At 42.0% G+C, this 13,315-nt stretch overlaps 1 protein-coding gene across 7 annotated transcripts in view; it reads left to right on the top strand.

The window, feature by feature from the left end:
- Nucleotides 1-6,154: 6,154 nt before the first annotated feature.
- The window catches only part of ydjc (YdjC chitooligosaccharide deacetylase homolog), a 73,613-nt gene continuing 66,452 nt past the window's right edge, over nt 6,155-13,315 (top strand). For 2 of the 7 annotated variants that reach the window (XM_087999900.1, XM_087999903.1), the window contains exon 1: nt 6,606-6,869. The gene's annotated coding sequence lies outside the window, so the exon portion shown is untranslated. Of the gene's footprint in view, nt 6,433-6,605; nt 6,925-13,315 lie in introns of those variants that run through there. The other 5 variants (XM_087999899.1, XM_087999902.1, XM_087999904.1 and 2 more) reach the window with 4 other exon arrangements.

Here is a 13,315-nt window from a genome sequence, read left to right as displayed (position 1 = left end):
CCAGTCTGGACAGAATGACAGCCATATGACGTGCATAATGCAGTGTGCATCGTGCAAAGTAGTGAAAGCAGGCAGTGTCCCTTCACATGCAAAAATCTGCTTTCCTTTGGGAAGCTTGAAGCAGAACTCTTTTAATGTGGCTTTGGCAGGATAATCTAGTCAGCAACCAGCTCCCATTAACTTCTAACTCTTCCACTATTCCCCTTGTATGGCAATAGAATCGAACCAGGATCCTATCTGAGACTTATTCTGAGACTATGCCCTCTAAAGAGACTCTCTCACAACCAGACACAATGTTTCTGCATCTTCCCTGTCAAGTACTATCAGAAGAATGAGAAGTGAACTTATAGAATCGTGCATGTTTCAAAGTCCCAATGAATACAAACTCAACCTCCCTTTGTAATTGTTCCTGTCGCTCTGATTGTCATTTGACCAGTGCCTTGTATAGTTCAAACAAGCTTTCCCAATTTGTATACCCCACTCCCTTTTAGTAAAGATCAACATGCAATTTGCTTTCCCTGCTCCCTACTGAGGTGAGATGTGAACTTTTTGTGATTTATGCACAAAGACTTTCTCTGCTGGAGCTCTGTGTAGTTAAAGTGCTCCATGAGATACAGAATAAAACGATACTGCAGATCTGTACAGCTTTGAGAAAGCATATATCACAGGAATGTCAAGAAAGTGCATTTCAGTATGCAGAGAGAACAGCAAATATAGGAAAACCCTAAATAACTTTCAATATCTTCCTAAGAAGTGGGAATAATGGCAATAATCCATGTCAAACGTGTATGCCTCCACCTCATCAGTTCTGTGCGAAATGGTTTATTTGTATCAAGGATACACAGAATCGAACCTGTACAGTTACCGCCTTTGCTGTTTGAATTCTTGCATCACTGGACATCGGAGTGCATCTGAGAAAATTAACAAACAGTGAATTTCACAACTAATCTTGGAGGAACCGGTTTGGGCAAAGTTCACAGCACAGAATCAGATAAGTTAATTGTTGTTTTAAGTCTGTCCAAGAGAAAGGCTGCAGTAGTGAGTACAGTGGGTTCTTTCTTGATTATATGTTTTTGGAGATACATCTCTTGATTAAACTTAAAATATAAGCCATAGCTATTAATTTAACCTGGTGCAGTGTTTTGTAGAGGAACAAGACGGTGTTATTTTCTGGGTCTGTAGATTGTGAAGGAGCAAAAATGGCCTTTGCAGTGATATGTACTTCTTGTCAGATGTGGGAGTTTAAAGAGAGTTTAAGGGTTATTGCGGATTATATCTGCCATAAATGCTGTTGGATGTGAATCTTATCAGATCGAGTGGATCGGTTGGAGAGACAGATAGAAGCGATGAGGAATTTGCAACAGCAACAGTATGTGATGGATGGCAGTTATAGGAAGGGGGGAAAATTCTCAGCTACAGTCACATAGATGGGTTAACTCCAGGAAGGGTAAGAGAGGTAGGTACCTAGGGCAGGAGTCTTTTGTGGATATACCCATTTCAAACAGATATGCTGTTTTGGAAAATGTAGGGGGGTGATGGATTCTCAGGGGAACGTAGCACAAACAGCCAAGTTTCTGGTATTGAGACTGGCTCTAATGCAACAAGGGGTACGAAGCTTCCAAGAGATCAATTGTGTTAGGGGATTCTGTAGTCCGAGGTACAGACAGACGTTTCTGTGGCCAGCAGAGAAAAAGCAGAATGGTGTGTTGTTTCCCTGGTGCCAGGATCAAGGATGTCTCAGAGAGGGTGCAGAATGTTCTCACGGGGGAGAGGGGCCAGCAGGAGGTCATTGTCCACATTGGAACCAACGATATAGAGAGGGAAAAGGTTGAGATTCTGAAGGGAGATTACAGAGAGTTAGGCAGAAATTTAAAAAGGTCCTCAAGGGTAGTAATATCTGGATTACTCCCAGTGCTACGAGCTAGTGAGGGCAGGAATAGGAGGTTAGAGCAGATGAATGCATGGCTGAGGAGCTGGTGTATGGGAGAAGGATTCACATTTTTGGATCATTGGAATCTCTTTTGGGGTAGAAGTGACCTGCACAAGAAGGACGGATTGCGCCTAAATTGGAAGGGGACTAATATACTGGCAGGGAAATTTGCTAGAACTGCTTCGGAGGATTTAAAATAGTAAGGTGGGGGTGACCCAGGGAGATAGAGAAGAAAGAGATCAATCTGAGATTGGTACAGTTGAGAACAGAAGTGAGTCAAACAGTCAGGGCAGGCAGGGACAAGGTAGGACATATAAATTAAATAGCATTTATTTCAATGCAAGGGGCCTAACAGGCAAGGCAGATGAACGCAGGGCATGGTTAGGAACATGGGACTGGGATATCATAGCAATTACGGAAACATGGCTCAGGGATGGGCAGGACTGACAGCTGAATGTTCCAGGATACAAATGCTACAGGAAGGATAGAAAGGGAGGCAAGAGAGGAGGGGGAGTGGCATTTTTGATAAGGGATAGCATTCGTTACAGCTGTGCTGAGGGAGGATATTCCCAGAAATACATCCAGGGAAGTTATTTGGGTGGAAATGAGAAATAAGAAAGGGATGATCACCTTATTGGGATTGTATTATAGACCCCCTAATAGTCAGAGGGAAATTGAGAAACAAACTTGTAAGAAGATCTCATCTATCTGTAAGAATAATAGAGTAGTTATGGTAGGGGATTTTAACTTTCCAAACATCGACTGGGACTGCCAAAGTGTTAAAGGTTTAGATGGAGAGGAATTTCTTAAGTGCATACAAGACAATTTTCTGACTCAGTATGTGGATGTACCTATTAGAGAAGGTGCAAAACTTGACCTACTCTTGGGAAATAAGGCAGGGCAGGTGACTGAGGTGTCAGTGGGGGAGCACTTTGGGGCCAGCGACCATAATTCTATTTGTTTTAAAATAGTGATGCAAAAGGATAGACCAGATCTACAAGTTGAAGTTCTAAATTAGAGAAAGGCCAATTTTGACAGTATTAGGCAAGAACTTTCGAAAGCTGATTGGAGGCAGATGTTTGCAGGTAAAGGGACGGCTGGAAAATGGGAAGCCTTCCAAAATGAGACAACAAGAATCCAGAGAAAATATATTCCTGTCAGGGTGAAAGGGAAGGCTGGTAGGTATAGGAAATGCTGGATGACTAAAGAAATTGAGGGTTTGGTTAAGAAAAAAAAGGAAGCATATGTCAGGTATAGACAGGATAGATCGAGGGAATCCTTAGAAGAGTATAAAGGAATTAGGAGTATACTTAAGAGGGAAATCAGGAGGGCAAAAAAGAGGACATGAGATAGCTTTGGCAAATAGAATTAAGGAGAATCCAAAGGGTTTTTACAAATATATTAAGGACAAAAGGGTAACTAGGGAGAGAATAGGGCCCCTCAAAGATCAGCAAGGCGGCCTTTGTGTTGAGCCACAGAAAATGGGAGAGATACTAAATGAATTTTTTGCATCAGTATTTACAGTGGAAAAGAATATGGAAGATATAGACTGTAGGGAAATAGATGGTGACACCTTGCAAAATGTCCAGATCACAGAGGAGGAAGTGCTGGATGTCTTGAAATGGGTAAAGGTGGATAAATCCCCAGGACCTGATCAGGTATACCCTAACACTCTGTGGGAAGCTAGAGAAGTGCTTGTTGGACCTCTTGCTGAGATATTTGTATCATCGATAGTCACAGGTGAGGTGCTGGAAGACTGGAGGTTGGCAAACGTGGTGCCACTGTTTAAGAAGGTCGGTAAAGACGAGCCACGGAACTATAGACCGGTGAGCCTGACCTCAGTGGTGAGCAAGTTGTTGGAGGGAATCCTGAGGGACAGGATGTACATGTATTTGGAAAGGCAAGGACTGATTAGGGATAGTCAACATGGTTTTGTGCGTGGGAAATCATATCTCACAAACTTGATTGAGTTTTTTGAAGAAGTAACAAAGAAGATTGATGAGGGCAGAGCAGTAGATATGATCTATATGGACTTCAGTAAGGCCTTCAACAAGGTTCAACATGGGACACTGATTAGCAAGGTTAGATCTCATGGAATACAGGGAGAACTAGCCATTTGGATACAGAACTGGCTCAAAGGTAGAAGACAGAGGGTGGTGATGTAGGATTGTTTTTCAGACTGGAGGCCTGTGACCAGTGAGTGCAGCAAGGATCGGTGCTGGGTCCTCTACTTTTTGTCATTTACATAAATGATTTGGATGCGAGCATAAGAGGTACAGTTAGTAAGTTTGCAGATGACACCAAAATTGGAGGTGTAGTGGACAGCGAAGAGGGTTACCTCAGATTACAACAGGATCTGGATCAGATGGGCCAATTGGCTGAGAAGTGGCAGATGGAGTTTAGTTCAGATAAATGCAAGGTGCTGCATTTTGGGAAAGCAGATCTTAGCAGGACTTATACACTTAATGGTAAGGTCCTAGGGAGTGTTGCTGAACAAAGAGACCTTAGAGTGCAGGTTCATAGCTCCTTGAAAGTGGAGTCGCAGGTAGATAGGATAGTGAAGAAGGCGTTTGGTATGCTTTCGTTTATTAGTCAGAGTATTGAGTACAGGAGTTGGGAGGTCATGCTGCAACTGTACAGGACTTTGGAATATTGTGTGCAATTCTGGTCTCCTTCCTATCGGAAATATGTTGTGAAACTTGAAAGGGTTCAGAAAAGATTTATAAGGATGTTGCCAGGGTTGGAGGATTTGAATTTGAGCAATAGGGAGGGGCTGAACAGATTGGGGCTGTTTTCCCTGGAGTGTCGGAGGCTGAGGGGTGACCTTATAGAGGTTTACAAAATCATGAGGGGCATGGATAGGATAAATAGACAAAGTCTTTTCCCTGTGGTGGGGGAGTCCAGACCTAGAGGGCATAGGTTTAGGGTGAGAGGGGAAAGATATAAAAGAGACCTATGGGGCAACTTTTTCACACAGAGGGTGGTGCTTGTATGGAATGAGCTGCCAGAGTATGTGGTGGAGGCTGGTACAATTGCAACATAAAGGCATTTGGATGGGTATATGAATAGGAAGGATTTGGAGGGATATGGGCCGAGTGCTGGCATGTGGGACTAGATTGGTTTGGGATATCTGGTCGGCATGGACTGGTTGGACCGAAGGGTCTGTTTCCATGCTGTACATTTCTATGATTCATGGCCCTTTGACAAAGAACTTCCCCTTATCTCTGTCTTAAATGAGCAACCCACTATTTTAAACAGTGACCCCCTTGTTCTAGAATCTCCTACATCTACACTGTCAAGAAGCCTTAGGATCTTAGCTGTTTCAATCAAGTTGCCCCTTTACTCCGTAAACTCCAGCAGGTACAAGCCTACCCTGTGAAACTGAATTTTGGTAGCTACCTGATCAAACACAAGAAAGGCAATGAAAAGAAAGGAAACAAAGTAAGAAAGACAAATGGAAATCCTGTCTGAGAGAAGAGCAGACTTTCTTCAAGGTTATCTTTTCTGGAAGAGAAGCCACAGTGAATTCAACACTGGGGCAATCACAAAATCTACAGATGCCAATCTAAAATTTTAAGGGGTAAAGCAGGAAATACTCAGCTGGTCAAGCAACACTCAGAGAGAAACCTTGTAAGGGGATGGTCTTTCTAAGGAACCACCCGAAATGCTAACGCTGATTTCTTTCCACAGATGCTGCCAGACCTGCTGAGCTTTTTCATCAATATCTGTTTTTGTTTCTGATCTTTCACCAGAATTGGAACTGTGAGGAATCTGCCAGTTGCTGAGTGGATGCAGATCTTGATGACTTGACCATGACTGTGTGTAAGCGATCTTACAGTCTTATATTCCACACCCTCCTGATGAAGGAGCAGCGCTCTAAAAGCTAGCTACTGCTTCCAATTAAACCTGTTGGACCATAACCTGGTGTTGTGTGATTTTTAACTAAGTGTGTAAGCCAGCCGCCAGCATACCTCCTGGGCAAAATTGCTTCCGTTTGGTTTGGGAGGAGCCAGGGCAAAAACCTTTCTTTAAACTCGAGTATGATTCCGAGCGTCCAAAAGCAAAGCTCAGTTTTGCGAGAGCAATTGATCGAAACTGGTTATTGTCAATTTAAATTGGGGGTGTGGCCAGAACTCGGCTTTATTTTGGCGTGAGATGCTTATTTTAACACCAGAAAAGATAGCGGAAACGCAGGGTTACGGCTTGACGTAGCTTGCGTCTGAAATTCCCACATCCTATTTTGCGCCTATTTTGTAAAAATTTAGCCGATTCCACGCTGGCTGAAACCAGCGCAAACCAAACGATAATAAACTCTTAATAACCACCGAGCGACAGCGCCCTTTATTCATTTCCTCCTTTAGAAGGGCGCAGTAACCTTCAAGGCAGATTGTAGCCTTTTCGGAAATCCCTTAGTAGAAATGGCCAGTCATTGATTGTTCGCCATGGGTAGGATACTTTGATAAATCGCTGAAGGTTACAATGGGAGCGGACTCCGGTCAAAGGTACGATTCCTGCACTAAGTTAAAAAAACATGTTCCCAGTGTCTAGATATGCGGAAGTGAATTCTGCTGGTAAATTACAGTACTGTCCATCCTCTGAATAAACTTGGACACACAAGGTGGTGGGGGGGGGGGGGGGGGGGCAGGTGGTGGTGGATGACACTCGGAGGCAGGAATTTGAGCTGAAGTTGCCCCCAATCTGGATATGTCTTTTTTTTTCAATTGCAATACGTGTTGCCTTGGCCTCTTGGTGCGATATCTCTGGAAAGGACGTAACATCCTCCTGGCGGCACTGAATTGGCAAGACGTATTTAAAGGAGCCCAGCGAAAGGTTCCCACTGTGGAGATTTTTTTCAGCCGATGTAAATAACGATAAGGTTCCTGTTCCCATCCGATCCCACGGCAACCGAGCAGCAAGGTTGGCATTTTGGAGTGAACAGGTAACACCGGGATTAGAAATGAAAATGTTACCACGACTTCCTCCTTCAGGGTAAAGTGAGTAATGTGAAATGATGGCAGTCTCTTCAACGTTGAGGTGACAATGGAAAGTTGTGTTTCAACTTTCTCCGAACTAAAGCAGCTTCTTTTGGGGGGGGACATGCCTGCGCTCTTTTTGATATTATAATGTTTCAAGGTCTGCAATTGGAGACGATTTCCTGAAAAAGCAACGTGGCTATTTTTAAGGACTGAAAACAATCAGAACTGAAAACAAAAACAAAAGTTAGAGATCACAGCGGGTCGGGCAGCATCCGTGGATATTTTAAGAATGGATTTCTGAACGCTTTATTCCACAGTATCAAAACTCCACGCCCCCCCCCTCTTTTTTTTTAAAAGGACAAATTAAAGATTGTCCTTTTTAAAACTTTAAATTAGCAAACGACTTGTGGGACTACCATACCATTGAATGAGGATGTGATCCCTTTGTGTGCTATTTACTGTGCCTGGGGTACTTCGCAGTCATTGTGATCCTTTATGTATGAAAAGAAAGAATGTGAACCCTCCAGTTCTTAGCGGGTGTAATTATAAAGGTTCAAGAAACTTTAAAAAATCACTGTGACCCGTGACGGTTGTATTTCTAGTTGCCAACCAGCAAAACCAGTTGTATAGGATTTTTATTACGAAGTGGCGTATTAAGGACCGAGTTAATTGTAACGTTTTGGAGCGGCGAGGAAGTCACTTCTCTTCAAGAAATGAACTAGGAGAAAGTGAGCACTGGAGATGCTGGAGATGAGAGAGTGCGGTGCTGGAAAAGCACAGCAGGTCAGGCAGCGTCCGAGAAGCAGAATCAAAGCAAGGGCCCTTACACCCGCAAAGAACTGGAGGGTTCACATCCTTTTCATACATAAAGGATCATAATGACTGCAAAGTGCTCCAGGCACAGTAAATAGCACACTGCCGGAGGGATCACATCCTCATTCAATGGTACAGTTTCCCACATGTCATTTGCTAATTTAAAGCTTAAAGATTCCCGATGAAGGGCTTTTGCCCGAAACGTTGACTCTCCTGCCCCTCGGATGCTGCCTGACCTGCTGTGCTTTTCCAGCGCCATAGTCTCGACTCTCTTCCAGAAATCCCAACCCTGAAGGAATTCTGTTCCTCTCTCAGACATGATTTCCATTTATCTCTCTTCACCTTATGTCACTTCTTTACAATTCCTTTCTTGTGTTTGATCAGGTTGGTGCTAAAGCTCAGTTTCACAGGCTACACTTGGACCTGCTGGAGTTGAGTCCAGGAGGCAGCTTGATTGAAATGTTAAGATCCAGAGGGATCATGACAGAATAGATGTGGAAAGGATGGTTCTTCCTGTGGCAGAGTCTAGAACTCGCAGGTCACTGTTTAAAATAAGGGGTTGCTCATTTCAGACAGAGAGACAAAGGAAGTTTCTTTTCTCTCAGAGGGCCATGAGTCTTTGGAACTCCATCAAAAGGTGATGGAAGCAGAGTCCCTAAATATTTTTAAAGGCAGAGGTAGATTCTGTGCATCCTTGGTACAAATAAAACATTTGGCACAGGACTGATGGGGTGGAGGCATACAAGTATGACACGGGTCACTGCCCCCATTCCCAGTTCTTAGGAAGCTATTGTTTGCCAATGTTGGCAAGAAGTAAAGTATATGCAAAGTAAGGAGAAGGTTCTGCAATAGGATGTGTACCTTGTTCTCTGTGTTACTTTCATTGTGCTGTTCCTGTTTCATTTAATGTATTGTTTAATCAATGTAATGTTATATTCTTTGTAAAGAATCAGGAACTAATTGTTTTGTAAATGCCATGTTCGCAGAGTGCCATATTTACTTCTACTCTGCAGTCAGGTGCCCAGCAATAATATCAGTTCACTGATCACATGAAAATGTGTAAGAAATATACTCAATGAAGCTTCAGCACTTGAGTCTGAAAAATGTGATTATTTCAAACTTTTGAGAACTAGAGGACATAACATAGTGACAGTAGGCAGCCTGTGAGCAACACCAAAAATGAGCAATCTCTCGTCGCAGTATGGTAGTCTCCCTGTGGCTGGGCGTGGTGGTATTTCGACCTGGCACGGCCTCGGTGTGGATTTCTGGCCTCAAGGTGGGTCCAGAGTGATCAGAGCCTGGAGATGAAGCCTGGTGCGATGTGGAGTCAAGTCTTGGTGTGGGCTAGAGACTAAGTGCTGGCATGGAGTGGATTGGAAGGGCTGTTATTCTGAACTTTCTACTTCTTTATTTTTATAATTTATCCCTGCGATCTGAATTTTATATTTCTTATTTATTTTTTCCCTAAGAATCTGTACTAAACATTTACCTAAGATGGCGCCATAAGTGGCAAGTTCTCACTATTATTGTTTAAGTACATGTGACAAGGCTAATTCTAATTGCAATTCTAAAAACATTTCAAATAAATTAGATTTAATGCTGAAACTGAATTACATTGAAGAGAAAAAAAAATCAACCTGAATTAGTGCCAAGGAAAGCAAAAGGCTTATTGAATGTGCAAACACCATACTTGATACAAACAATACATTTGGCACGGAACTGATGGGAGAATACAGTGGCCACTGCATCCCAGCATGAATTGGGAAATTGTTGGTGTCATAGTGTCAGTTGAGAAATGTTAATGTAAGTGCAGACTGGCACTCAAATAGCTTTCTAAAAGGTAGTAGTAAAGAAACAAAGGATCAGCTACATAATTTTAATGGGATGGAGAGAAAGGGTTAAATTCATTTAATAGCAAGGACATAAGAGTGTATGACTGTTTAAAAACCCAGACATAAATATTTGATCTGGTTAGGACCCATCTCCAACCAAAGTCAAATCGTCAAATCCAGCAGTTATAACTTTCAAAGCCTAAGGCAGGAAGCAGGTGAGGTTGTTAATAATTTCTGAATATGATTAACCCTGAAGTACAAAAATATTTCATTTGAAAAAACAATTCGCAATATCAAAAGTTATAGACAAAGTACATCAAGCGACATAAAGTTGACTACTCCAACAATTGGCTTCCAGTTAGAAGTAGATGGTGAAACAGGAACAGAAGAGTGCACACCAGACAGAGGAAAGAAATGTGCAGCAGCTTGGATGACCACAGTTAACAGTGAGAAAGAAATGTCTTGCATTTGCTTCAAGCTGCAGACCTTGTGGAAAACCCAATCCAAGGAAAAAGATGTTTGAAACAAACAACAAGATTGGTAATGAAAATATCATGTGACAGAGCAATGGGGTGAATCCAGAAGAATCAGAACTAAGAATCCGGAAATGCCATAATCTAGTAGCTGGCAACAATACAACAGGCATAGGAGTCTCCGAGCTGCATGAAATAGTGGGCCAAAAGTGCCTACAGAAAATAAGTCTTTCCTATCATTCAGATCAGGATGACAGCAAGAAGAAAGCTGATAAACCATATACATCTGAAGCTGAAACTCAATACCAGACCACAGCATTATGTCATACTAAAGCTGAAGATCTTGCTTGGAAATTTGGAATAAAATAATTACCTGAGGTAAAATACTTTTATCATGATAAAGCCATAAAGGAAAGCTAAAATTCAATGCTTAGAAACAACCCAAATCAGAGGGACAAAGATAAAGATATGCATCCAAGGAGCAGGAAAATCGATGTTTTGGGCAAAAGCACTTCATCAGGAATATTCCTGATGAAGGGCTTTTGTCTGAAATGTCGATTTGCTTGCTTCTTGGATGCTGCTTGATTTGCTGTGTTTTTCCAGCACCACATTCTTGACTCTAATCTCCAGCATTTGCAGTTCTCATTTTCGACAAAGATAAAGATATGTTAATGGTAGCTGCCTTTTCCCTAATATGGGGGATTTCAAGACTAGGGATGCATTTTTAAGTTGAGAGGAGGGAGATTTTAAAAAGACATAAGATGAAATTATTTTTATACAGGGTGGTTCGCCTCTAGAATTAACTTCCAGAGGATGCAGGTACAATTACAATATTTAAAAGACATTTGGATAAGTACATGAATAGGAAAGGTTTGGAGGGATATGGGCCAGGAAAAGGCAAATGTGACTAGTTTAATTTGGAATTATGTTCAGCATGGACTGGTTGGATCAAAGGGTCTGTTTCTGTGTTGTATGATTCCATGACTCAATTTAGATCAGTGGTTGAAATGCCATATCATACAAAGTAATAGACCTAGTGCTAGAAAATGGGATTAGAATAAGTAGATATTTGAATGTTGCAAACACAGTGGACTGAAAGGGTCTCTTTCCACACTGTAAAAACTCTAACTTCTATATTAACTCTGTTACATGACTTTAAAACTTGTCTTACTATCCCTGGGATTGAGTGGCTGCAAACAGCTACAGCTACAGCTAGCTTTGATAGGAAGAATAGAGGCATGGACTATTTTCTAGATGAGAGAAAATTCAGAAATCTTAACTGCAAAGAGACTGTGGAGTCCTGGTCCAGATTTCTCTTAAGGTAACTTGCAGGTTGAGTCGGTAGTTAGAAAGACAAATACAATGTTGTCACTCATCTCAAGAGGACGAGAATATAAAAGCAGGGATGTACTTTTGAGGTTTTATAAGGCTCTGGTCAGACCACATTTAGAGCATTGTGAGCAAGTTTTGGCCCCATACCTCAGGAAAGATGTTATTGGCCCCGGAGTGGGTCCAGAGGAGGTTCACGAGAATGATCCCAGGAATGAAAGACCTAACACATGAGGAATGTTTGAGGAGTCTGGAACTACTGTTTGGAATTTAGAAGGATGATGGGGATCTGTTTGAGATTTGCAGAATACTGAACGGCTTGGACAGAGTGGATGTTGGGAAGATGTTTCCAATTGGCAGGAGAGATGAGGGCACTGTCTTGGAGTAAAGGGAAGACTTTAAGATTTGAGTTAAGGAGAAATGTCTTTAGCCAGAGAGTGGTGAATCTGTGGAATTCATTGCCACAGAAGGCTGTGGAGGCCAGGTCATTGAGTATATTTAAAACAGAGATAGTTTCTTGATTGCCAAGGAGATCAAAGATTACGGGGAAAATGTGGGATAATGGGATTGAGAAACCTATTAGCCATGAATGAATGGTGGAGCAGACTTGATAGGCTGAATGATCTAACTTCTGCTCCTTTGGCTTATGGTCTTACAGTCTTTTCCTGAGGTTATGGGGGTTGAATGTAGTACACACATTGAAAAGTAGTCTCCAAACAGAAGTAAGGATGATCTGGCATGAGTATATCCAAAGTGTGTTGACACTTTTGATGCTTTGAAGATTTTGAACATCACATCAGTATTGCTGTTATGGAGCAATATGATTTATTCCCCATGTAAAGTACCAATAGAACTAAGAAGAAAGCCTGCAAGTGGGCTCCAAGAGTTTGAAATAAAGAAAGTAATTGCCACAATTACCATAATCTGGAGCTTTGGCAAATTCCATCATTGTGCGGAAGTGACAACATAAGAAGCCAAATTAATGACCATACTCATCTGAAAATTACGATCTCGTCTGATCTTGGGAGCTGAGCAGACTTGGGCCTGCTTAGTACTTGAATGGGAGACTGCCTGGGATTACCAGGTGCAGTGGGCTTAGGGGGCAGCCCGATGGCTTAGTGGTTAGCACTGCTACCTAACAGTGCCAGGGATCCAGGTTTGAATCTACCCTCGGGTGACTGTGTGGAGTTTGCACATTCCACCGTCTGTGTGGGTTCCCTCCGGGTGCTCCAGTTTCCTCCCACAGTCCAAAATATATGCAGGTTGAGTGGATTGGCCATGCTAAATTGCCTATAGTGTGCAGAGATGTGTAGGCGAGGTGGATTAGCAGGGTTACAGGGAGAGGGTACAAGGGTGGGTATGGGTCAGTGTAGGCTCATTTGGGCCAAATGACCTGCTTCCACACTGTAGAGATTTCATGATGATAATGGTTTGTAGTCATATATTGAAGTGATCAAGGCAAATATTGAAAGACACTTCCTTGATAGGAAAGAAGGAAAATTTGCAAAGTTCAGGCAGCTAAAGAAGATTTCTTACTACTGCTGCACTCCATGAAGTAAAACAAGTACTGGAAAGAGCAGGGCATCATACGAAAACGGAGATTGCAGAAGATAATATGCCAGCTGTACAGGAAGTAGAAGAGGTGTCCAAGATGAGAATTGAATCTCAAGTCAAAACTTGAACAATATGTGCTTCAAATAGAAGAATTTGAAAAATAAAAATGTGATGGTACTGAGTTCAGACAAAAAATTAGTGAACTGAAATGCACTTTAATGCTATCACAATCAAAGTATGATTGATTTATTGGAAACTAATAACAAACTGTGAGAAATGTTGGTGAATTTAAAAGAGGAAATAGTAAATGCAAGAAGACCAGCAAGAGTGGCTACAAAAGGAAGCTGAAAATCTAACAGAAACTAATACATAGAATGATTTGAAAAAGAAACATATACTATAGAACTG

This window comes from Chiloscyllium plagiosum, unplaced genomic scaffold (assembly GCF_037043375.1).
Source record: "Chiloscyllium plagiosum isolate Xiang-an unplaced genomic scaffold, Cpla_swu_hap1 HiC_scaffold_24, whole genome shotgun sequence".
Classification (NCBI taxonomy): domain Eukaryota; kingdom Metazoa; phylum Chordata; class Chondrichthyes; order Orectolobiformes; family Hemiscylliidae; genus Chiloscyllium; species Chiloscyllium plagiosum.
This window is presented reverse-complemented; position numbering and strand designations above follow the sequence as displayed.